The sequence below is a fragment of the Apium graveolens genome, chromosome 9 (assembly GCF_009905375.1).
Source record: "Apium graveolens cultivar Ventura chromosome 9, ASM990537v1, whole genome shotgun sequence".
Lineage (NCBI taxonomy): Eukaryota > Viridiplantae > Streptophyta > Magnoliopsida > Apiales > Apiaceae > Apium > Apium graveolens.
In genome coordinates, this window is record NC_133655.1 from 86,692,630 (window position 1) to 86,719,921 (window position 27,292).

The following is a 27,292-nucleotide window of genomic DNA, read 5'->3' on the forward strand; positions in this document are numbered from 1 at the left end:
GAATCTTTTTCGTATGAGCAGTTATTCGCAGTTCGGGAGGAAGAGCCATGGTTCGCAGATATTGTGAACTATCTTGTCAGTAATATAATGCCTCCTAATATGAATACAACTCAAAAGAAGAAGTTTCTGCATGAGGTGAAGTGGTATATGTGGGATGAACCGTATTTGTTTAGACAAGGAGCTGACCAAATTATCAGGAGATATCTCCCATTCTGTGAGACGAAGGGGATATTACGAGACTGCCACTCCACAGTTTATGGTGGACATTATGGTGGGGAGAAGACGGCAGCTCGTATTCTGCAAGCAGGTTTTTTCTGGCCTACTTTGTTTAAGGATGCTCATCAGTTCGTTTTAAGGTGTGATCGTTGCCAAAGAGTGGGGAATCTTACGAGGAAGGATGAGATGCCGTTAAATGTGATGCTTGAAGTCGAGGTCTTTGATGTTTGGGGATTCGATTTTATGGGACCATTTGTCTCGTCCTGCAATAATCAGTACATCATGCTGACATTCGATTATGTCTCAAAATGGGTAAAAGTCAAGGCTCTACATGCAAAGGTAGTGTTGAATTTTCTTTATAAGCAGATTTTCACAAGGTTTGGAACGCCACGAGTAATTATAAGTGATGAGGGGTCGCATTTCTGCAACCGTAAGTTCACTCCTATGATGCAACGCTACAATGTGAATCATCGTGTTGCTACTGCCTATCATCCGCAGATGAATGGTCAAGCGGAAGTGTCTAATAGAGAGATCAAACGCATTCTATGGAAAGTTGTTTGTCCATCAAGGAAGGATTAGTCTTTAAAGCTCGATGAAGCTGTTTGGGCTTACAGAACAACATACAAGACTCCACTTGGGATGTCCCCATTTCAACTTGTTTATGGTAAAGGATGGCATTTACCTGTGGAGCTTGAGCATAAGGCCTATTGGGCGTTGAAGAAGTTGAACCTTGATCTAGATGCAGCTGGAAAGAAGCGAATGCTTCTGTTAAATGAACTTGATAAATTTTGAATCCAAGCATACGAGAACAACAAAATGTACAAGGAAAAAGTAAAAAGGTGGCACGACAGGAAGCTATATCCTAAGTTATTCTTGTCGGGGCAGCAAGTTCTCTTATTCAACTCTCGTCTCCGACTTTTTTCGGGAAAGTTGAAATCAAAGTGGTCTGGACCTTTTATTGTCAAAACTGTGTTTCCACATGGAGCAGTGGAGATTTTTTAGAATGATCTGGGCCAAGCATTCAAGGTTAATGGTCAGCGTTTGAAGCATTACTATGGGGACACGGCAAACCGGGAAGTGGTTAGTGCCGTTTTATTGTCAACTTGAGCGAAGTACCCTACGTCAAGCTAATGACGAGAAAGAAGCACTTCTTGGGAGGCAACTATAGGAACCCGTAGAAGTTAGTAACCTATCCAAAACCACAAAAAAATCTGAAAAACCAGGCCAAGAAATTTCTTTTCCAGAAGGTCCCTGAGTGCCCGCTCAGCAAGCTGAGCGACCGCTCAGGGCCCGACTGCCTGAATATTTTTTTAGCCTAATAAAAAACACAAAAAAAATCAGAAAATACAAAAATACAAACACAAACCCACTACCCACGAATCCTTTTCCCATAAACCCACGTTTTTAACCCTCAACCCCATTCCTAATTAAATTTTAACCCTAATCTTTACCCTATATATACATATAACTATTCCATATACTCCCCCATACAATTTCAACCTTAAACTCTCTCCAATATTCAAAAACACAAATCTTAAGCACTTTTTCTCAGTTTCAATGGCACCCAAGAGATCCAGGACGATTGATAGCAGCAGCACTGTTCCTACTGCTGATTCTTCGAGGGGTACTGCTGCGAGGCCTCGTTTGTTTGATAGGGCTGCTGAGGAGGAGTATACTAGGCTTCTGGGTAAGCCGATTTTGAAGGAGAGGGGATTCTCACCATCGGGGAGGGATGGTGAGTTGTTGCCAATAATTGCTGAAAAGAGTTGGATTTCTTTCTGTGAGTCATCGGAGGCGGTTCCAATGAGCGTGGTTCGCGAGTTCTATGTGAACGCGAAAGCTGAAAAGAATGGGTTTTCTGTTGTGCAGGGGCTGACGGTGGATTATCATCCTGAGGCGATTCGCCGTGTGATTGGGCAGCTCCAGAGGAAGCCCACGGAGGAGAATTGGAATGAGAAGACTGATTTTTACTTGGATTTGATTTGTGCTACTCTCTGTAGGCCGGGCACGGTTTGGACGTTCAAGACTGGGACTAACGAGTATCATCATTTTTCGGCGACTGCGATGAATAAGTAAGCTCGTGCATGGAATGCCTTTATTTGTGCTAATATTCTGCCTACTTCACATGCACATGAGATTACAGTTGAGCGAGCACAGTTGTTATGGGGTATTTTGAATGAGGAGTACTATGTGGACCTTGGTGAGTTCATCTACTAAGGTATTCTGAAGTTTTTTAGGGGAGCGAAGCACATGAACATCCCTTATGCATCCGAACAGTGGGAGTTCAGTGGTCTTCTCACGAGCAGTTGCAGATACCGACCGCTCCTATTGATTCTGGGACTCTGAATGCGATGCAGGAGTGGACTGGTGGAGAGCCCGAGGAGCATGGGCTGGGTTATCGTTTTCCAGGAGGGCGTCCAGCAACTGGTGCTACCATGGTGAGACCGGGGCGTGATGAGGCAGGCTCTTCTAGAGCTCAGGAGGGTGCTGTGATGGCTGATGCCCAGTATAGGAGGCTGTCGAGGAGGATGGATGCCATGTACGAGACGCAGAGCAGGTTTGCTCAGGAGCTCACCCTTGCAATTGGGACTGCTTTTAGAGGCCTTGGAGCTGACATCCAGTGGCCCGTTTTTGGTGAGGACTCTGCGTATCCGCCTCCTGATACTCCACCCTATGAGGGTGATGATGATGATTTCTCCGAGTAGGTATACCCTGTGTTCTTTTCTACTACCTTCACTGGGGACAGTGAAGATTTTAAGTTTGGGGGTGGTAGTTAAGGAATATTCTGTGTGTGTGTCATATAGTTGCATGTTCATGATAGTTTAATTCATATAACTGCATATTTTTGCCATATAGTTTTTTTTTTTTATATCTTTATTTATCATGTCATTTAGCTCATGCATTTACCATGATCCCTTTTGCGTTGCTTTACAATTAATTTGTGATGATGATGCGAGTGTAGTGATAGCGTTAGAGTGATGTTGAGTCTTGTAGGCTGACGTGCATGCTAGAAACACTTGTAATTCATTAAGTCTTAGAGAATGCTTAAGGACCAAGATTGTTGTCATGGTTTGATGGTATTTGAGGTTAATCTATTGATTATGCTTAGAATTTATAATAGGTTCTTAGTGATAAAAGGCATCAAAATAAAAAAATTGGAGTAAAAAAAATTGGAATTCAATGCTAAGTATGGCTAGGCGTCAAATGGCTAGTAGCCTGCTCGTATTTTTATGCGAGTAGTCTAGGGTTGAGCAAGATTGCGCGAAACACACTTGCTCAGAAATTTAGAAAAAAAAATATAAAAAAAAAGAAAAAAAGAAAAAAAAAAATAAAAATAAAGAGTTAATGCATAATTGATCACGAGTGGGCTCTTTGGTATTCGAGTTATTAAGTTCTTAGGGGACTTTGTGCCTAGTGACCTAAGGCTTTTATAGTCTGGGATCCGCTAACCTAACGCTCGCTAAATGGATGCCATTGTATAAGTCTTTTGTGGACCTCACTCATTGCACGGTCAAATAAGCATTTGTTTGTGTGTTAAATAAAAAGCTTGATTCCGTAATAAGCTCCAGTAATCTTCAAGTGTTATAAGTCATTTTGTGCCTAAAATTTATTCTTCGTATAATCATGTGATTGCCTTGAGGATAGTCAAGTTATGATAATTGATCTGTCACACCCCCAACTTAAACAGCAAAGTAAATGTAACTATTACACCATTTAAAAATAAATAAACATATCCAAATCCAAGATCTTACAGTTTAGGGTTTGGAACAGCCCAACACTACCATCTATTACAACTGATTTTAAATATCGAGTCCTCACACAAAACTACTATCTCTTATTCTACCTGAGCTCGAACATAAGCATGAGCATCACAGGTCTTACGTGCGGTCTGCTTGAATCTAACCATAGCTGCTAGCTGAAATATCAGGGTAAAGCAAGGTGTGTGCCAAATGCTCAACAAGTGCTAATCAATATGATACAAAACATAAGTCCGGATATACATTAAAGAATGTCAATGAGAGGACATAACCAATGATATCGAGAGATAAAACTTTTGGGTGGTGGCATCATTTTGTTTGTATCAAAACAACTTCAAAATCATACTTTTAATCAAAATCATTTTATGATGCTACGGATTACAGCCGGTGATCAGCCGCGAAGTAATCCCGAACCTCACTGGGTTCTACAACATTAATGGGAATCCCTAGGCAACTTTTAAGCCTAAAATAAGTGTGGAAAGGACTCGCGTCTCAGTCCAGATCCACTATTCAAGAAAACATTTATCCCCCTTTGGGACTGAAAACCCATGTTTTATTTATTTCAAAAACTGATGCCGAAATATAACAAAATCTCTTTTAACAGAAACATTTTATCAAGGAATTATAGATCTACTCGAAACACGGGAAATATGGTACTAAATTTCAGGGCCATGATCCACAAAACTATACTATATTAGGGTAACTGAGTGGTTTTCATATATCAAAGTTTGGACAAGGGAATTTAGCGAGGCTATTGGATATTATGAAGGGTAATGCCAAACTGGGCTTAAAGCAATGGTTTCTCATCAAGGTTCAAGTGCTGGATCATCAAGAAGGTAAGCTTCATGAATACTAAGGGTGTTAAGGTATGAAGAAATGATCTTTAGCTCAGGATTTATCAGAATTGTCAAGCTTTAAGATAAGAAAGAGGGGTAATCAATGAGGAATCACTTTGATAAATATCTGGCTTTCAGGGTTCAAGGTAAGGTTCTATAGGGGTTCAAGTATCAGGATGAGATATCAATACTTAGGAATCATTAGCATGTTAATCGAGAGAATCAACCAAGAGTTGTAACTACCCTTTCTTTTATCATGGCATTCAAATTACTTTAAATTACTATCATGATAAGACTTTTGAACTACTTGCAATACGTACTCAAGGGTTCATGGCATTTCAAGGATAAACATAAGATACGCTTGACTTAAATATATATATCAAAATGACTCAGGATAGTTGCATCGATATAAATGAACTATTTACAGTGAATACGAAAGACATGTTGAATCACTTGCCTTGAGAAAGGCTGGTCTGGTCTGACTGGTAGGAGCAACTGGAAGCTTCACTCGACCTTTATGGCAAGCTTTCCCTCGTCTCGAGATCCTACATAAATAATAATAATCCTCATTATAATATATCCTCACCAACTTACCCTATTTACAACTCGAATTTAAACACGGATGGCACTTAGGCCTATATGCACTCAATTTATATTCACCTTTAAATTATAATTGCACACACAAAGCCACATAATCACATATCATATATTAATACCAAATAACACCATATACACCATAATACAACACTTGGCTTGGATGATCTCGACTCACAACTTAAGTCATTTGGTTGCTAAACTAGACAAAGTCTTCTAATTTTTGGCTTCCTAACTCGATGTGCCTTTACTAAACTATCCAAGACCTATTGACCCTCACTTTGGCCTTTTGCTCTACTGACCTTATACTATCTTACAACTATGGTGGTCAACCTAAATCTCACTCCTAAGTGTTCTAAAACTATGTTATAAGTTAAAGTGCTCACTGGTGCAAATTTCAGAATCATATCTATGGTTTCTTGAGTGTATTAGACACTCTTAAACTACAAGTTTTCCTTCAAAACTTTTACAAAAGACTCTCCTGACCTAAGGTCATCTCCCAAACTTAATGTGGCTCAAGGGCCTAGCTTGGGCCTTCTTGGGCCTAAGCTCAAAGTCTATGGTTCCCCTGTTTTTCTGGGAAGAAAACGCCATGACTTGAATTAAATTGTGATACATGGTTCTAACTCATATCCTATGATCTATGGTTGTAAAAACTTCTCTGACACTCCCTCTAACTAAGGCCCAACATGGCCTAATGAGGGCCTACCCATGACATGGTCAAATCTCCCTATTTCTAAGTTGCAACAAAACTGTCCCCTGCTGGACAGATTTTGTTATTCTACTTGTGCACCTAACCAAATGACATGCAAACCTCCAACCAACACCTAAAACCTTTTATATACTCCCAATACTAACTTCTGGTGGCTTGGGCCTCAAAGTGCACATCGATTACATGGTCAAACCTCACTCTAAACCTCAGGGTACTAAACTGATTTTCTGCAGAAACTATAACTCTCCCTTCTCCAAGCTTTTGACTTGACAAACTCAACCACCAACAACCCAATACCCAAAACAAGACTTAAACATGGTGATCTACTGAACTAACTCCCTTATACTCAAAATAATCTTGGTGGAGATCATCCTTACCTAAGGTGCAATCATGGCAAAACAAAAGAAACCACATTTCACAACTCACAAATCATCAAGTTTTTGAAAATAACAAGTTATATATTCTTTATAACATATACACGAATTATTACCATACATCAAGGAGCATTGATCAATATTAACACCTTATTCCTACTGAAATTAAAGCTTACTATCAAAATCTTTCCAAATGATCAAAATCTTCCAACATTTCAAGAGAAATTCACATGCATGCATAACTTCGAGTTTTGCAAACCAAAACAACATATTTTCTAAATATATTCTATCATAAAATTGACATGCAAGCCTAGCATAAGCTATACCTAGATGATCACTTAGCATGCAAAGAGTTTTATCAAATTTTCACTACAAGTTTCATGCCATTATCACATAAACATACAAAAATTGAACCATGCAACAAGAATGATCTCTAGGACCTTTCATTCGGCTCCCTTAAGGTCATGGCCGATTGAAATGGAAGGGAATGGCCATTTAACATCAAGAGTTTCTTTCTCAAGACTTGTAACTTCACCATTCCTTGTAGTCCTCTCAAAAATAACCTTAAATCCACAAAAATCAAGGTTGTACTTTGAGTTTCAACTAAAACCTTAACATGCAACTTTAAAACTTAAACTTTTTACTCAAAACTCCTTATAATATATGTGATCATGCTATGGGAAGTAACATTTACTTGTGTAGAAGGTGGAAACTTGGTGGAGGAATGAAAAAAATGGGGAGGGGGTTGGTTTCGGCTGAAAAACCGAGAGAAGGAGGGGGAGGGCCGAGAGTGAGGGAGTGAGGAGGGTGGGAGGAGAAAGTGTGATGGTGAGTGGAGTGGATGATCATATCAATTTCTTGCTTTATGGTTTTTGATTTGGAAAATGTGAGTGGGAATGAGAATTGACAAGACTATCCCTCCACTTATACTTGGTTCATTTTGCATGCAAGGGTAAAGAAGGAATTTGGCTAGAAAAATAAGAGTTAGTGGGGTTGGAATTGTCTCTTTAGCCCTTTGAATTGAATAGAGAAGGATTTGCATGCAAGGACAACCATGTAATTTGCTAATTATGACAACTAACATTTATAAAGATTTATTTTTATAAAATAAAATACAAGTTCAAAAAATTATAAAATTTATACCATAAAATAACTTGGATTTTTAGAAATTTTATAAAACCACTTTTGAATTTTGTGAACAAAATAACTTTTAAAAAGATATTTATTCAAGGTTTAAAATATTTCTTATAAATCAAAAATAAAAGAAATAAATAAACTTTTGCTTTGAAAAATCATATACCACATAACGAAAATTTAAGACGCAGAAATTCTCATTCACACAAACATACAATAGTTGAATATATTGGCATTCGGCTTTAAAAATTACACCAAATTTACAATTAATATTACACGAAAATGCCGGTTGTAACATCCTCTCCCCCTTAAGGGATTCTGTCCCCAGAATCTAAGAAAACAGATGAGGATACCGGGAACGTATATCAGACTCTAACTCCCAAGTTGATTCTTCGACCTTAGGGTTCCTCCAAAGTACTTTTACTAACTTTACTGACTTATTTCTAAGACTCTTCTCTTGCCAGTCGAGTATTTTGACCGGTTGCTCCACAAATGACAGGTCTTCCTGAATTTCTACTGGTTCGTATTCTATCACATGGCTAGCGTCAGGATTGTACTTCTTAAGCAACGACACATGGAACACATTATGCACATGCTGATACTGAGGTGGTAAGGCCAACTCGTAGGCCACCTTCCCCACTTGACTCAAAATTTCAAAAGGACCTATATATCTAGGTGCTAACTTCCCTTTCTTGCCAAATCTAGACAACCCTTTTCTAGGTGACACCTTCAATAAAACAGCTTCGCCAATTTGGAATCGAACATCCTTACGTGCTGGATCCGCATACTTCCTCTGTCTATCTTGAGCAGCAAGCAACCTTTCTGAATTAACTTGACTGTGTCATGCAACTGTTGTACCAATTCCGAGCCGAGAATTCTTCCTGCTCCTACTTCATCCCAACTTGTTGGTGATCTACATTTTCGCCCGTACAAAGCTTCGTATGGTGGTATGCCAATACTGGAATGATAGCTATTGTTGTAAGAGAATTCAATCAACGGCAAGTGGTCGTCCCAACTTCCTGCAAAATCGATTGCACAACTGCGCAACATGTCTTCGATTGTTTGAATTGTCCTTTCGCTCTGACCATCAGTCTGCGGGTGGTACGCCGTGCTCATATTCAACTTCGTGCCAAGACATTCTTGAAATTGCTTCAAGAATCTCGAGTTAAATCGGGGATCTCTGTCTGAAACTATTGATATGGGTACTCCATGCCTTAGTACAATTTTGCGCACATACAGATGGACCAATTTGTCTAATTACGACTTCTCGTTAATTGGAAGGAAATGCGCTGACTTCGTAAGACGATCAACTATAACCCATAGAGCGTCATGACCGAATTTCGTTAGTGGTAGTCCTACTATAAAGTCTATAGCGATATTTTCCCATTTCCATTCTGGAATCTTTAGGGGCTGAATTAATCCGCTTGGTCGTTGATGTTCTGCCTTCACTTTCTGACAAGTATAACACTTCGCAACCCATTCCGCTACGTCTCGCTTCATATTTGGCCACCAAAAGTTTTTCTTTAAGTCCCCATACATCTTGGTACTCCCAAGGTGGATTGAAAATTTCGAATTGTGGGCTTCGTGTAGGATCTCATTCTTTAATTTAGGTACATGAGGAATCCAAATTCTGGAAGAAAACCTTAGTATCCCTTGCTCATCCCTTTGAGTATTAATCTCCTCTCCAGATAACTGATTCTTCTCTTTCTCCATTACTTCTTCTTGACACTTCTTTATCTTTTCCACTAGTGTTGGCTGAAAGGTCATTGCACGAAAAACTTCCTCAACTTTTCCGCAATCACAAAGTTCCAGTTCAAATCTCTTGATTTCTTCAGATAATTCCTTTGATGTTGTCATCATATTCAGTCTCTCCTTCCTACTTAGAGCGTCAGCCACAACATTCGCCTTTCCAGGATGGTAATTTATCGAGCAGTCATAGTCCTTGATCAATTCCAGCCATCTCCTCTGCCTCATATTGAGCTCCTTCTGAGTGAAAATGTACTTTAAACTCTTATGATCTGTGTAGATTTCACACTTTTCTCCGTAGAGGTAATGTCTCCAAATCTTAAGTGCGAACACTATGGCGGCTAGTTCCAAGTCATGCGTCGGGTACTTCAACTCATGCGGTTTCAACTGTCTTGACGCATAAGCAATCACCTTACTATGTTGCATTAACACACAACCCAATCCCTTATGTGAAGCGTCGCTGAATATCACAAAGTTTCCTTGGTCATCTGGAAGCACTAACACCGGAGCTGTTACCAATCTCTGCTTCAACTCTTGAAAGCTATCCTCACATTCTGCACTCCATTCAAACTTTTGATTCTTTCTGGTTAACTTGGTCAATGGCGTGGCGATTTTTGAAAAATCCTCGACGAACCTTCTATAGTATCCTGCCAATCCTAGAAAACTTCGCACTTCCGTAGGAGTCTTTGGCCTCTCCCAACTCATAACTGCCTCAATCTTTGCCGGATCCACTTTAACTCCTTCATTTCCAATGACATGCCCCAAAAATTGAACTTCCTTTAACCAAAACTCACATTTGGTAAACTTGGCATACAACTTCTCTTGCTGAAGTATCTCCAATGCTATCCAGAGGTGCTGTTTATGCTCTTCTTCCGACTTAGAATAAATAAGGATGTCATCAATGAATACCACGACAAACTTGTCCAAATACTTCTTAAATACTCGATTCATCAGATCCATAAATGCGGCCGGGGCGTTGGTCAATCCAAACAGCATTACTAGGAATTCATAATGCCCATATCTGGTCCTAAAATGTTGTCTTGGGAATATCTTCTTCTTTGATCTTTAATTGATGGTATCCTGATCTCAAGTCGATCTTTGAAAAGCATTTTGCTCCCTTCAGCTGATCAAAAAGGTCATCTATTCTTGGTAGCGGGTAGCGGTTCTTGATCGTCACCTTATTCAACTCCCGATAATCTATGCATAGCCGCATACTCCCATCTTTCTTCTTGACAAACAGAACAGGTGCTCCCCATGGCGACGTACTTGGCCGTATCACTCTTTTATCTAATAATTCTTGTAGCTGGCTCGCCAACTCTTTCATTTCTGCCGGTGCCATCCTATATGGGGCCTTTGAAACTGGTTCCGTGCCTGGAGCAAGGTTGATCTCGAACTCGATTTGTCGATCTGGTGGTAAGCCTGGTAGTTCGTCTGGAAACACGTCGGGAAACTCGTTAACTACGGGGATATCTTCTATGTTGGGACTGCCTTTTTCTGAATCCACTACATACGCTAGGAACGACTCAACCTTTTCTAAGTAGCTTCTTAGCCTGAACGATTATAAGAAATAGCTGTTCTTGCCTCTGCCCTTTAAATACTACCTTCTCTCCACTCTTCATCTTTAAATACACTTTCTTGGTCTTACAATTAATCTGAGCGTTATTCTCTCCTGACCAATCCATACCTAGAATTATATCAAACTCCCCCAACTTGAAGAGTATCAAATCGGCTGAAAACTTATATCCTGAAATATCGATCTCACACTTCGGACAGAATTGATTCACAGGAATCTTCTCTTGGTTCGTAATTACCATATTTACTACCTCACTCATAATCATTTTATCACATTGAAGCTTATCAACAAAAGATTCTGATATGAAAGATCTTGTTGCTCCCGAATCAATCAATACTTTAGCTTTGACATTATTGAGTAAAAGTGTACCTGCTATCACCTCAGAATTCTGAACAACATCCTTCATTTTCAGATCAAATGTCCTTGCTGTTGCTTGCGGGGTTGGTGCGGGTGGTGGAGGTAATGCCAATACCTCAGCTGGCACGCTCGCACTGGTACTTGCAACGTTCATTAGAGCTTTGACTGATCCGATTGCCTTACACTCCCTAGCCATGTGTCCAGTCTTCCTACACTTGTAGCACGTAACTCCTGGCTTCGGCATCTTGCACTCACTCGCCAAATGTCCCTTCTGATTGCACCTACAGCATGTCATGCTCAACTTATTACACACTCCGGGGTGCCTTCTTCCACAGTGCTTGCATTCGGGTCTCTGGAACCTGTTTTCTCCAACTTGTCCTTGGCTTGCCTGGTTGTTCCCTTTTGATTCTTGCCTTTTGCCCAAATTTCCCTTCTTTTAAAAATTTCCGCCCTTAAGCAATCCGATCCTCTTTACATTCCGATCTTGTGAACTTCCGGCTTCATACTTTTCTCCATAAAATGGAACCTTCCTCTTCTTGTTATCCCTTTCCTTCCTTGACTGCGTCCCATTATTCTCAATCAGAGCAGCTTTCTGTACTACTCCCGCATAAGTTTCAAGATCAAACATAGGCACTCTATCTCTGATCCAAGGCTCCAATCCTTGCTGAAATTTCTTCGCTTTTTCCTCCTCGGTGCTGGTATACTTTGTTACAAACCTTGACAACACAGTGAACTTCTTCTCATATTCCAATACAGTCATGTTCCCTTGCTTCAACTCAAGAAATTTAAGCTCCATCTGATTCTGCATGTACTTAGGGTAATACTTGTTCAAAAAAAACTTCTTAAATCTCTCCCAAGAAACTTGTTGAGTTGCTTCCATAGCTTTTACTGATTCCCACCAATAGATGACTTCACCCTTCAAAAAGTAAGTAGCATACGGCGTCTTCTGATCGTCTCCTAACTGTACCAACTCAAAAGCCCTTTCCATTTCCTTAATCCATGTGTTAGCTATTACTGGATCAGTGGTATCATGGAATGCAGGTGGATTCACATTCTGAAAAGCTTTGAAAGTGACAACTTGTCTAGGTGGTACTGGTGGTTCAGGTGGTTGGTGTGGTTCACGATTATCTTGGTTTTCAATTCGCTGTTGAAGGGTTAGTTGTTGTTGAGCTATAGCATTGGTTTGTTGTTGCAAAGCTTCCAGTAATCGAAGAATATTTGGGTCTGTGGTGGATGTGGTTGTAGGGTTCTTCTTTTTGGGAGGCATAATCCTGAAATAAGAGTTATGTCAAAACAGATATGAATGATTAAAATAATTTGAGGGTATCGCATGGCATTCTTATTTACTTATGAGGTCAAGTTTCAAATTAAGCAGATATGGTGATGCATATAAAAGCGTGAAATAACAGTTGAGAGCAAATGGAACAATAGAGCATGTTTATTGAAATTTAAAGGTCACAATACATAGGATTAGGACAAAGTCTGATTCTGGGAATAACAAGCTTAGTTAAAGGAAATAACGGAAACAACTGAGAATTCTACAGAGTCTGATAATACAACAATATGAAAAGGTAAATGGAAAGAACTAAGGCTCCACTCCATCTGAACGGGGCTTGGTAGTCTTTTCCTCTCGATGCATCTTTACAATGCTCTGGAGCTCATCCGCCACCATCTGAATGACATACTGGCTGGTGCGGTCTCGGTGCGCTGACATCTCCTCAAGCTTAGTGTTGACGTACTGAACCAAGGTCTCAAGTCTCGCAGTCATTTGCTCCTTGGGCTTCCCTTCATAGTTTTGGCTGTCCGGGTACACGTTCTTTAGTCGGTCTATCAGTCGATCGTACTTGCCCTGAAGCATGTTGAACTCGCGCCTCAACTCAGCATACACGGAGAAAGCAATGGTGTCGTCCGTCTCAGAGGATGACGAGGAATGCGCCCCTTGCTGACAAACCAATAAAAGGAGTATTAATAATAAAATTACTTAACCTACTCTCTCGCATATTATCTATAACCTGTACATATACCCTATAACCTATTTGGGCTGTCTAGGGACTCTAAACCGTAGCTCTGATACCAAAACCTGTCACACCCCAACTTAAACAGCAAAGTAAATGTAACTATTACACCATTTAAAAATAAATAAATATAACCAAATCCAAGATCTTACAGTTTAGGGTTTGGAACATCCCAACACTACCATCTATTACAACTGATTTTAAATATCGAGTCCTCACACAAAACTACTATATCTTATTCTACCTGAGCTCGAACATAAGCATCAGCATCACAGGTCTTACGGGCGGTCTGCTTGAATCTAACCATAGCTGCTAGCTGAAATATCAGGGTAAAGCAAGGAGTGAGCCAAATGCTCAATAAGTGCTAATCAATATGATACAAAACATAATTCGAGATATACATTAAAGAATGTCAATGAGAGGACATAACCAATGATATCGAGAGATAAAACTTTTGGGTGGTGGCATCATTTTGTTTGTATCAAAACAACTTCAAAATCATACTTTTAATCAAAATCATTTTATGACGCTACGGATTACAGCCGGTGATCAGCCGCGAAGTAATCCCGAACCTCGCTGGGTTCTACAACATTAATGGGAATCCCTAGGCAACTTTTAAGCCTAAAATAAGTGTGGAAATGACTCGTGTCTCAGCCCAGATCCACTATTCAAGAAAACGTTTATCCCCCTTTGGGACTGAAAACCCACATTTTATTTATTTCAAAAACTGATGCCGAAATATAATAAAATATCTTTTAACAGAAACATTTTATCAAGGAATTATAGATCTACTCGAAACACGGGAAATATGGTACTAAATTTCACGGCCATGAACCACAAAACTATACTCTATTAGGGTAACTGAATGGTTTTCATATATCAAAGTTTGGACAAGGGAATTTAGCGAGGCTATTGGATATTATGAAGGGTAATGCCAAACTGGGCTTAAAGCAATGGTTTCTCATCAAGGTTCAAGTGCTGGATCATCAAGAAGGTAAGCTTCATGAATACTAAGGGTGTTAAGGTATGAAGAAATGATCTTTAGCTCAGGATTTATCAGAATTGTCAAGCTTTAAGATAAGAAATAGGGGTAATCAATGAGGAATCACTTTGATAAATATCTGGCTTTCAGGGGTCAAGGTAAGGTTCTATAGGGGTTCAAGTATCAGGATGAGATATCAATACTTAGGAATCATTAGCATGTTAATCGAGAGAATCAACCAAGAGTTATAACTACCCTTTCTTTTATCATGGCATTCAAATTACTTTAAATTACTATCATGATAAGACTTTTGAACTACTTGCAATACGTACTCAAGGGTTCATGGCATTTCAAGGACAAACATAAGATACACTTGAATTAAATATATATATCAAAATGACTCAGGATAGTTGCATCGATATAAATGAACTATTTACAGTGAATACAAAAGACAGGTTGAATCACTTGCCTTGAGAAAGGCTAGTCTGGTCTGACTGGTAGGAGCAACTGAAAGCTTCACTCGACCTTTATGGCAAGTTTTCCCTCGTCTCGAGATCCTACATATATAATAATAATCCTCATTATAATATATCCTCACCAACTTAACCTATTTACAACCCGAATTTAAACACGGATGGCACTTAGGCCTATATGCACTTAATTTATATTCACCTTTAAATTATAATTGCACACACACAGCCACATAATCACATATCATATATTAATACCAAATAACACCATATACACCATAATGCAACACTTGGCTTGGAGGATCTCGACTCACAACTTAAGTCACTTGGTTGCTAAACTAGACAAAATCTTCTACTTTTTGGCTTCCTAACTCGATGTGTCTTTACTAAACTATCCAAGACCTATTGACCCTCACTTGGGCCTTTTGCTCTAATGACCTTATACTATCTTACAACTATGGTGGTCAACCTAAATCTCACTCCTAAGTATTCTAAAACTATGTGATAAGTTAAAGTGCTCACTGGTGCAAATTTCAGAATGATATCTATGGTTTCTTGAGTGTATTAGACACTCTTAAACTACAAGTTTTCCTTCAAAACTTTTACACAAGACTCTCCTGACCTAAGGTCATCTCCCAAACTTAACGTGACTCAAGGGCCTGACTTGGGCCTTCTTGGGCCTAAGCTCAAAATCCATGGTTCCCCTGTTTTTCTGGGAAGAAAACGCCCTGACTTGAATTAACTTGTGATACATGGTTCTAACTCATATCCTATGATATATGGTTGTAAAAACTTCTCTGACACTCCCTCTAACTAAGGCCCAACATGGCCTAATGAGGGCCTACCCATGACATGGTCAAATCTCCCTATTTCTAAGTTGCAACAAAACTGTTCCCTGCTGGACAGATTTTGTTATTCTACTTGTGCACCTAACCAAATGACATGCAAACCTCCAACCAACACCTAAAACCTTTTATATACTCCCAATAATAACTTCTGGTGGCTTGGGCCTCAAAGTGCGCATCAATGACATGGTCAAAACTCACTCCAAACCTCAGGGTACTAAACTGATTTTCTGCAGAAACTATAACTCTCCTTTCTCCAAGGTTTTGACTTGACAAACTCAACCACCAACAACCCAATACCCAAACCAAGACTTAAACATGGTGATCTAATGAACTAACTCCCTTATGCTCAAAATAATCTTGGTGGAGATCATCCTTACCTAAGGTGCAATCATGGCAAAACAAAAGAAACCACATTTCACAACTCACAAATCATCAAGTTTTTGAAAATAACAAGTTATATATTCTTTATAACATATACACGAATTATTACCATACATCAAGGAGAATTAATCAATATTAACACCTTATTCCTACTGAAATTAAAGCTTTCTATCAAAATCTTTCCAAATGATCAAAATCTTCCAATATTTCAAGAGAAATTCACATGCATGCATAACTTTGAGTTTTGCAAACCAAAACAACATATTTTCTAAATATATTCTATCATAAAATTGACATGCAAGCCTAGCATAAGCTATACCTAGATGATCACTTAGCATGCAAAGAGTTTTATCAAATTTTCACTACAAGTTTCATGCCATTATCACATAAACATACAAAAATTGAACCAAGCAACAAGAATGATCTCTAGGACCATTCATTCGGCTCCCTTAAGGTCATGGCTGATTGAAATGGAAGGGAATGGCCATTTAACATCAAGAGTTTCTTTCTCAAGACTTGGCACTTCACCATTCCTTGTAGTCCTCTCAAAAACAACCTTAAATCCACAAAAATTAAGGTTGTACTTTGAGTTTCAACTAAAACCTTAACATGCAACTTTAAAACTTAAACTTTTTACTCAAAACTCCTTGGAATATATGTGATCATGGTATGGGAAGTAACATTTACTTGTGTAGAAGGTGGAAACTTGGTGGAGGAATGAAGAAAATGGGGAGGGGGTTGGTTTCGGCTGAAAAACCGAGAGAAGGAGGGGGAGGGCCGAGAGTGAGGGAGTGAGGAGGGTGGGAGGAGAAAGTGTGATGGTGAGTGGAGTGGATGATCATATCAATTGCTTGCTTTATGGTTTTGATTTGGAAAATGTGAGTGGGAATGAGAATTGACAAGACTATCCCTCCACTTATACTTGGTTCATTTTGCATGCAAGGGTAAAGAAGGAATTTGGCTAGAAAAATAAGAGTTAGTGGGGTTGGAATTGTCACTTTAGCCCTTTGAATTGAATAGAGAAGGATTTGCATGCAAGGACAACCATGTAATTTGCTAATTATGACAACTAACATTTATAAAGATTTGTTTTTATAAAATAAAATACAAGTTCAAAAAATTATAAAATTTATACCACAAAATAACTTGGATTTTTAGAAATTTTATAAAACCACTTTTGAATTTTGTGAACAAAATAACTTTTAAAAAGATATTTATTCAAGGTTTAAAATATTTCTTATAAATCAAAAATAAAAGAAATAAATAAACTTTTGCTTTGAAAAATCATATACCACATAACGAAAATTTAAGACGCAGAAATTCTCATTCACACAAACATACAATAGTCGAATATATTGGCATTCGGCTTTAAAAATTACACCAAATTTACAATTAATATTACACGAAAATGCCGGTTGTAACATGATCTAGTTTTGAAGCATATCTGTTAAGCATTTGCACACACCACGTTTCTGGCTGTATGTTAGTTTGCATGATTTGATTGATTTTTATTCGCCTAATTGCATTTGTTGAGATGTCGTGAGTTGGTTGGTTTAGTCATAGTAAGGGGGATCGTTGTATTTCATATAGATTGCATTCATGCATGTTTTTGTTTTGTTTTTGAGTGTGTGACACTTGAGGACAAGCATCGATTTAAGTTTGGGGTTGTGATAAGTGGCATTTTATACCACTTAGAACGTCTTATAATGGCTTGAATTGATGTCTTGAAATCAAGTATTTTGTGTATTTGATGCGTTTTTCTAGTATGTGTGCATTTCAGGGTATTACTTGCATTTGTGGAGAGATTTCATCAAGAATAAGCCTCAGTATGTGTTTGGCATTGCGAGTGGGAAGATAGGAGCAGAATGCATCAAAGAACGGGAGCAAAATAGAGTATTTTCTAGAAAGGGTCTGAGCGCCCGCTCAGCTCTGCTGAGAGACCGCTCAGGAAGCTAAGCGCCCACTCAGGATTGCTGAGCGGCCGCTCAGGGGCGTAAAAAAAAGATACAGATTTTTAGACTCTTAATTATGTTGAGCTTCCAACTTCTAAGATAGCTGGGTTTTGTGGGGCTTCTATATAAGTAGTTTTCAGAGACGTTTCGCGTGGTGTTGAATCGTGGTATCAATCGAGGAACAAAGAGATAAGGAAGAAGACCATTTTAGCACATCGCAACGAAGAGGAAGCATAATTTCTTGTGATTCTTTATTTTGTTGTAATAGTGGATGCTAGTTTTCTTTGCTTTGAACCTATTTATTCTTGTGACATACTTTGGTTTAATATAAGTAGTTTATTTAATTATTCTCGTGTGTTATTATCATGTTTTCATATAAACCCATGGTGACGATGAGTTCAATCATGGGCTAATCGTGATCATGGGGTCGTAACGGATTTGCTATGGAATTCTTTAGTTAGTTGTTAATACCTTAGTGTGTGATGATTGTATGATATCTAGTATTGGTTGTGCTTATTCGTCTTATGTGGATCGTGAACATATAAGATAGGGTATTAATCTCTTGTGAAACGATGGTAGATCTTGAGATTTAGAACTTTTCATGCTAGCATAGGATCATGTATGTGTATGCATGATTAGTAGGTAACTCTAACCGTTTTACTTGCCCTGTGTAATTATAAGGAATAACTTGTGCTTAAATCGTTATGTTGTCAAATTCTGTAGACATATAGGGTCTCAACATAATTGATGCATATTCAACTTCTGTCTTAATTGTGGATGCTTGGTAGAATGGTATTAGTACAATGAAAGTTGGCTTTTATCAGTTTCGTGTTGTTCGATTAATATCATCACCGTTACATGCTAAGGGTAATAACAATAATTATTGAAGGAAGTAGTAATGAAGTTGTGATCTCATGTGTGTTTAATATTGTTAATTCAAGTGTCAATTAAGTGCTTAATTCTCGTAGTTAATTCTAGTTAATAATTAGTTAATCAAATTTAAGTGTTATTGTCTTGACATTGAGAAGTAATTATACATTGGTGAGTAAGTGTTAATTGAACATAATTAGTCTGAGTCTCTGTGGGAAAGAACTAGAAAGTATCTATATTACTTGCGAACGCGTATACTTGCGTGTATTTTTAACACATGTTTCCGCCCTAACACTCTCTCCCACATAAATCAAAAGTGTGATAATCTTACTTAAGGAGAAAGATTATGCTACAAGGGCATGGAGATCTGTTCTAGCTGAATGGTTGATTGAAAGAGCGGAAAGAAAAGCAAGGAATAAAGCTGAATCTGAGGAGAGGATAAGAAAATACAATGAGGAGATTGAAATATACATGAAAAGATCAGAAGAACTCAAGGCCAAAGGAATTAGCAGAATTTCTAAAGATGGAAATTTTTTAAACATCAAAGCTGGAAAATTCACAAGATTTAGGATTGATTTGCTAAATGGTTATCCAAAGACAGACAAACTCAAACTTGTGGAGCTTTAAGTGAGACACCAATCATAAAAGAACTAGAAATTCTTGTTTACTTAAAGGATCTCATTAGAGAAGAAGCAGAAGCAAAAACTGTCTTTAACTAATTGTTGTAATTGTTTAGACTCAAGAAATCTTCTAATGAATAAATGTTGTAATTGTGTCAATTTGTATGTATCAATCTTATTTTCCATTATAACTTGGGGTTAGTCTTGTTAACATGCATGAATTTGTGTTAAGCAATCCTCTCACAAATTGGGGGAGATTGTTGTGCAAGACCACTACACCAGAAACTGAATCAAACAACACTTGTTACACAATGGTGGCCAAAAAAACTGTTGTCCCAAAAAATTAGACAACGGTTAATTGGTAGTTTACCAAAAAGCCTTATATCATTCTGTTTCACACAATGGTGATTCAACTTATTCGAAAATGTTGTCTAAATGGTGCCCCTGTGCTCCAATGAGACAATGGTTGTATTCATTCTCATTGTGTGACTTCTATTGGTACAAGTGTTGTTTAGGTCACAATAAACCGGTGTGCTTTCTATTGTTTTACACAATGGGTTTTAAGGACTGTTGTGCAACTTAGACAATGGTTTTCCGGTACCAATGTGCTATTTATTTGAGACAATGGTGTGGAAAAACCAATGTTAGAAACAAAGCATAACAGACAATAGTTTATCACCTCTGTTGAGTAAAAGAGTTTCAGACAATGGTGTCTTACTTGTTGTCTGAATCACCTGCATTAAAAAATATGTTACAACAACTTTCATGAAAAATCGTTGTCTAATTTCAGAGGGTTTGAATTATTTTTACTGTAAATTTTATTTATATAAAATTAAAAAAAAGTCACATTTTCTTTATCGTTGGATTATGAATAGACTATTCTGAGCCGTTGATTTATAAAAAATTAAAATTTTTGTTTTCCCCTCTATTTTATTTAGATTCCCGCCTGAATTTTAAAAAAAATTTGAAATTTTTTTGAAGGTGATTTAGGTTTGGAAGAATGATTTTCTAAAATATAAGACAATAGTTTTAAAATTAAACCATTGTACGAAAGTGTACAAACAAGCGTTTTTTTAGGAAACCATTGTGTCATGACATCAACCTTTTTAACAAAATATAAGACAACGGGTTGGGCGAAAATCCATTATAAGAACCTGTACAAACAAGTCTTTTTCGTTAAAGCCATTGTCTATTGACATCAAATTTCTTGACAATCCCAAAGACTTGAATGAGACTTGAATCGTTACTGTACGCTTTCAAAATGTGTTACAAGAGAAGTGATTGGCATGTAAAAACTCATATTATCAAACACATGTTTAAATATCACTAAGATTATACGAAATAAATAACTTATATTTTTTCGTTATAATATGTTGTATTGTAATCATATACGTACGTAGATCCCGTCGTTACTTTCGAAATATAATCGATAACTATACATATGAAAGATTCGGGACTTGTTAAGTTTACAATATTACATAAAGACACCATATGAGTAAAGAAAAGTGAAACGAGCCATTTAATGTCGATCCAGTTAAATATTTCAGTTTTTCTTAATTTAATTCGATATAGGGGTTTAAAATTTGGAAGAATGATTTTCTAAAATATAAGACAACAGTTTTCAAATTAAACCATTGTACGAAAGTGTACAAACAAGCCTTTTTTAGGAAACCATTGTGTCATGACATCAACCTTTTTGACAAAATATAAGACAACGGTTTGGGCAAAAATCCATTGTAAGAACCTATACAAACAAGTCTTTTACGTTCAAACCCTTGTCTATTGACATCAAATTTCTTGACAATCCCAAAGACTTGAATGGGACTTGAATCGATACCGTACGCTTTCAAAATGTGCTACAAGAGAAGTGATTGGCATGTAAAAACTCACATTATCAAACACATGTTTAAATATCACTAAGGTTATACGATTTTCGTTATAATATGTTGTATCGTAATCATATAGGTATGTAGATCCCATCATTACTTTCGAAATATAGTCGATAACTATACATATGAATGATTCGGGACTTGTTAAGTTTACAATATTACATAGAGACACCGTATGAGTAAAAAAAAGTGAAACGAGCCATTTAATGTCGATCCATTTGAATATTTCATTTTTTCTTAATTTAATTCGATATAGGGGTTTAAAATTTGGAAAAATGATTTTCTAAAATATAAGACACCAATTTTAAAATTAAACCATTGTACGAAAGTGTACAAATAAGCCTTTTTTAGGAAACCATTGTGTCATGACATCAACCTTTTTGACAAAATATAAGACAACGATTTGGGCGAAAATCCATTGTAAGAACCTGTACAAACAAGTCTTTTTCGTTCAAACCATTGTCTATTGACATCAAATTTCTTGACAATCCCAAAGACTTGAATGGGACTTGAATCGATACCGTACGCTTTCAAAATGTGCTACAAGAGAAGTAATTGGCATGTAAAAACTCACATTATCAAACACATGTTCAAATATCACTAAGGTTATACGAAATAAATAACTTATATTTTTTCGTTATAATATGTTGTATCGTAATCATATAGGTACGTAGATCCCGTCATTACTTTCGAAATATAGTCGATAACTATACATATGAATGATTCGGGACTTGTTAAGTTTACAATATTACATAGAGACACCGTATGAGTAAAGAAAAGTGAAACGAGCCATTTAATGTCGATCTATTTGAATATTTCATTTTTTCTTAATTAATTCGATATAGGGGTTTAAAATTTGGAAGAATGATTTTCTAAAATATAAGACACCAGTTTTAAAATTAAACCATTGTACGAAAGTGTACAAACAAGCCTTTTTTAGGAAACCATTGTGTCATGACATCAACCTTTTTGACAAAATATAAGACAACGGTTTGGGCGAAAATCCATTGTAAGAACCTGTACAAACAAGTCTTTTTCGTTTAAACCATTGTCTATTGACATCAAATTTCTTGACAATCCCAAAGACTTGAATGGGACTTGAATCGATACCGTACACTTTCAAAATGTGCTACAAGAGAAGTGATTGGGATGTTAAAACTCACATTATCAAACACATGTTTAAATATCACTAAGGTTATACAAAATAAATAACTTATATTTTTTCGTTATAATATGTTGTATCGTAATCATATACGTACGTAGATCCCGTCATTACTTTTGAAATATAGTCGATAACTATACTAATGAAAGATTCGGGACTTGTTAAGTTTACAATATTACATAGAGACACTGTATGAGTAAAGAAAAGTGAAACGAGCCATTTAATGTCGATTCATTTGAATATTTCATTTTTTTCTTAATTAATTCGATATAGGGGTTTAAAATTTGGAAGAATGATTTTCTAAAATATAAGACAACCATTTTAAAATTAAACCATTGTACAAAAGTGTACAAATAAGCCTTTTTTCAGAAAACCAATGTGTCATGACATTAACGTTTTTGACAAAATATAAGACAACAGTTTGGGCAAAAATCCATTGTAAGAACCTTTATAAACAAGTCTTTTTCGTTCAAACCATTGTCTATTGACATTAAATTTCTTGAAAATCCCAAAGACTTCAATGAGACTTGAATCGATACCGTACGCTTTAAAAATGTTCTACAAGATTAGTGATTGGCATATAAAAACTCACATTATAAAACACATGTTTAAATATCACTAAGGTTATACAAAATAAATAACTTATATTTTTTTATTATAATATGTTGTATCGTAATCATATACGTAGGTAGATCCCGTCATTACTTTTGAAATTTGGAAGAATGATTTTCTAAAATATAAGGTTTGAAATGATTTTTTAAACGATCCAACCATACGGATATTAAAATATATAAATATTAGTCATATGAAAAAATTATAAAAAAATTAAACTTATCTTGCATGACTTTATAAGAAAATTTCGGTAAAATTATTATTACCCTCAACGAGATTCTTTCCCGAATAACAAAATTATTTTTTAGACGATCAAACCGTACAGATGTTAAAGTATATAGATTTTAGTCATATGAAAAAATTATAAAAAAAATATAAAACTGTTAAAAGTATAACCGCAAACATTATATCCATTCACGATTAGTTTAGAAGTACAATCGTACAAATATAAAAATATATTAGTTTTTGTCATATTAAAAATATAAAAAAAATAAATTTATTTTATATTATTTTATAAGAATGAATTTCTAAATCTATTTGTAAAAATTTTACAAGTATTTAAGAATTTTTATTCAATTTTCTCTTTATATTTGGTTTCCCTCTTTAAGTTTTCGTTTCCTCCTGCTTTTATTTTCATTACTAGCTTCCCCTTCCCCCCTCTTTTTGCAAAATTCACATGCCCCCTTTAACCTCCTTCTCTGTAAACATAAAACACCCAAATACCCAAATCTAAATCTCTCTCTCTCTCTCTCTCTCTTTCTCTCTCTCTCTCTCCCTCTCTCTCTGCCTCTCAATCCACCTCTATTTCAAACATTAATTACACTCCGAATGACCAATTTACACATACGAAATGGAATTTTCAGAATCGTCCACTGTCTGTGCTTCCATTTCCGATCTGAATGATCCCGATTGCCTGAATTCAATTAGGTTTCATGATTTTTGGTGTTTTCACTTTTTTCAATTTTGGGTTTCAGATCTGTTTGTTAAATCATTGTGTTGTTTTGGGGGATTTTTGTGCCAAAGAAGCTTGTGATGCTTTTGGGGCCAAGTATTTGAAACAGATATCAAATTATCTCTCTAGAAAACAAGTATCAGCAGGTATTATTAATCTATAATTAAACACCCTTTATACATATTTATGATATTGCTGAAGTAAATATTAAGTTGGGAAGAGATCTTATATGTTGTATCGTAAGTACAAATATGTGGTATCATATTTATCGTTTTTTTTCAGTTCATTGTTCCACATGAATCATGTTTGCTCATTTATGGTTATGTTGTGCACTTGTAGCAGTCAAAATAATAGCTATAATTCTTATCTTGAATTGATGTGTAACGCATAAACCAATTTATTGAGATTTCGCTATCCAAACTGCAGTAAAAACCAAAAAGCTCCTTGTTTCCTTGGATATATCGAAATAAATTGCAATGGTTTGTCAATTGCTTGTACATATGTTAATTTTTTCATATAACTAGCCTGTGGTAGGAACACCAGTTATGAAATCTGCATTTGTTCTATTACTAAAACACTTATAAGTTATTGCGCTTGTTGCATTTGAGTTCATCGATGTGATTTAAGTTTAACTCTTGAGTGATAATTTGTGAATTGCTGTCAAGAACTGTGCTGCTCATAATATATAACTAAGAATTTTTTATTGCCCAACTTCAGATGATCACTTTGTTTAAACATACATGTCTCTGTCAACTTTGCTCACTTTAAAATAAATTGCAGGCTCTGAAAGATCTCTACACACATTTGACTCCCATACAGCGTGTGAATATTGCACGTCATCCTAACAGGCCAACGTGTCTTGACCACATCTTTAATATCACCGAGAAGGTTGCCCTCTAGGTCATCCCAAGACTATTGAGAAGGCACATGCTATTTCTGGTATGCCACATTTTTTTGTTTAAATGGTTAATTAAATTGATAAGGTACTAACACTTGTTTAACATGTTGTCTCTTCAATTTTTCAAGAAATGGAAGCAATTGTTTCAAATGGAAATGGTCATATTATTGTCACATCTATTTGTTTAACGGTCAACCAAAGCAAGTATAATTTTTCATTCACAATTTATATTTGGTGTATCTGTTCATATAATATTATAATGCATTGTAATGTGTTATTTCATTTGGTCCCATTTCATTCTCCTCACCAACACAACATTTGGCCTTGACAAGATGTCTATGCACAGCTCATGTAGTAAACTTGAAGGAGTATATGAAATATATCCTTGGAGTTATTTTTTTCTCATATATTCTCTTATTCCGTTCATAAATTTGAAATTGTTTTATTTGAGAATCCCACATGTAAGGCTGCTCTGGTATGCCAAAATCCCAAGTCTAGAAGCCAGTTTTTGGGCAAAGAGATAAGCCTAATAAAAAAGACAGTTGGTGATCCCCCATTGATATTTGAAGATAAGAGAATTACCCAGCTAAATTCTAGCTTTTAGGATCAAAATAACTGTCATAAGAGCCAACACTAGTCACCTACATTTGATCACAGATTCTCATGTTGACATATTTTTCTTTATTTTCCTCCTGTCATGCTTGGTAGGAGGAAAGGCTATTGATTTTTAATTTTTCACCATCAAATATATTTTAGAATCCACAATGTTTGTTAAGGTAAAACTTGTTGTCTTTTCAGCAAAAGCCGCTCTAATGTTACTCTGCTCTGTTTCAACTTTGTGGCTTATTTGCAGTAATTGGGCTGTTTAGCAGCAACAAAGGAGCTCAAGAAAATGTCTTAACTGGATTTGGTATGGTAGCAGGATCAATAATTTTCAATGTTACATTATTATGGGGAACTTGTCTAATTTTTGTTCATAAAGCTAATTTTATCCTTGTAATTGTGCAGAAACCCAACAAAAAAAGAACCGTTGTTATTGGGTTGTTAGTTTTTGGCATATATATATAATTTTATTTTGATTCCATTTTTTCGCTGAGCATCACAACTCTATAATCATCACCATTCTATTTAATTTTATTTGGTTTTTTTATTTTCTTTACAAGTTAACCCTAATCCTAGGGAGCTATATTAAGGGAAAGAGGGTTTAAATTTGAGATATCTACTAAATTAGAGTTCTCTTATTTTTTTTTTCTGAAACACGTTTAATTATTATGTTAACATCCTGTAATTATTTATGGTTTAGTTTAAAAGTTCAAAATTTTCATCTACAGGACCATTACTTTGATGTGGTGACAAATGTGGTTGGTCTAATAATTGTTGTTCTTGGTTATAAATTCTACTGGTGGATTAACCCAGTTGGTGCCGTAGCTCTAGCATTCTACAACATCTCAAATTGGGGTAAAACTGTACTTGAAAATGCAGGTAAATGAGACCTATCTTCATTTCTAATATGACAATACAAAGGTGTCGTTGGTTCTTTGGTTTTGGTTCCCCGATAAAGATTTGTTCTAACATTTGACTATATATCATATGCAGTTTCTCTGGTTGGACAATCAGGTCCACCGGAAGGTATGATCCGCAAATAAAATGTGCAGACACCATTCGTGCCTACACTTTCGCTGTTCTTTATTTTATGGAGGTGAATATCGAACTACCAGAAGATTTGCCATTGAAAGAAGCACATGCGATCAGAGAGTCATTGCAGATCAAGATTGAAGAACTATCTAAAGAGGAGCATGTATTTGTTCATCTTGATTATGAATATGACCACAAACCAGAGCACTCTATAATCGGTACTATCTAATTGTCGGTGAAGTTGTTATTTGGTATTTAACTTTGCAATTTGTATTATTGTATTGTACAAATTTAAATGGTTGGGTGCAATTTGTATTTGAAACTGGTTTATATAGAATAAAAATAATATTTGTTAAAATTATATAATTTGACAAACTAGTGCACAACAATTTGAGTTTCATAAATATTGTTTGTTAGAAACTCAAATAAGCGTAATCTGTTAATTCCATTGTATAATCCGTTGTGTTAAGTAATTTTAGACAATGTGTCATACTTTAGAAACTGTTGACTTTAGGAAATAAGGACAACGCTTCCTTTCAGAGAAACCGTTGTGTTAAAGATATCAGATCTTGGTATCTAACGAATGCTTGAGTAATACAATATTTTACAACAGTCCATTTTAACAAAACCGTTGTATATACCAACCTTCAAACTATAGTTTTATATGCACTTGCTATTGTCTTAGATGAAGACAGACAACAGATGG

The 27,292-nt window shown here is 36.3% G+C and overlaps 1 long non-coding RNA gene across 1 annotated transcript; it reads left to right on the top strand.

The window, feature by feature from the left end:
* The first annotated feature begins 24,067 nt into the window (after positions 1-24,067).
* LOC141683028 (uncharacterized) lies at positions 24,068-26,895 on the top strand. Its single transcript, XR_012560068.1, has 5 exons — positions 24,068-24,199; positions 24,834-24,992; positions 25,805-25,861; positions 26,283-26,433; positions 26,548-26,895. It is a non-coding gene; the product is annotated as an uncharacterized LOC141683028 (long non-coding RNA).
* Positions 26,896-27,292: the final 397 nt, after the last annotated feature.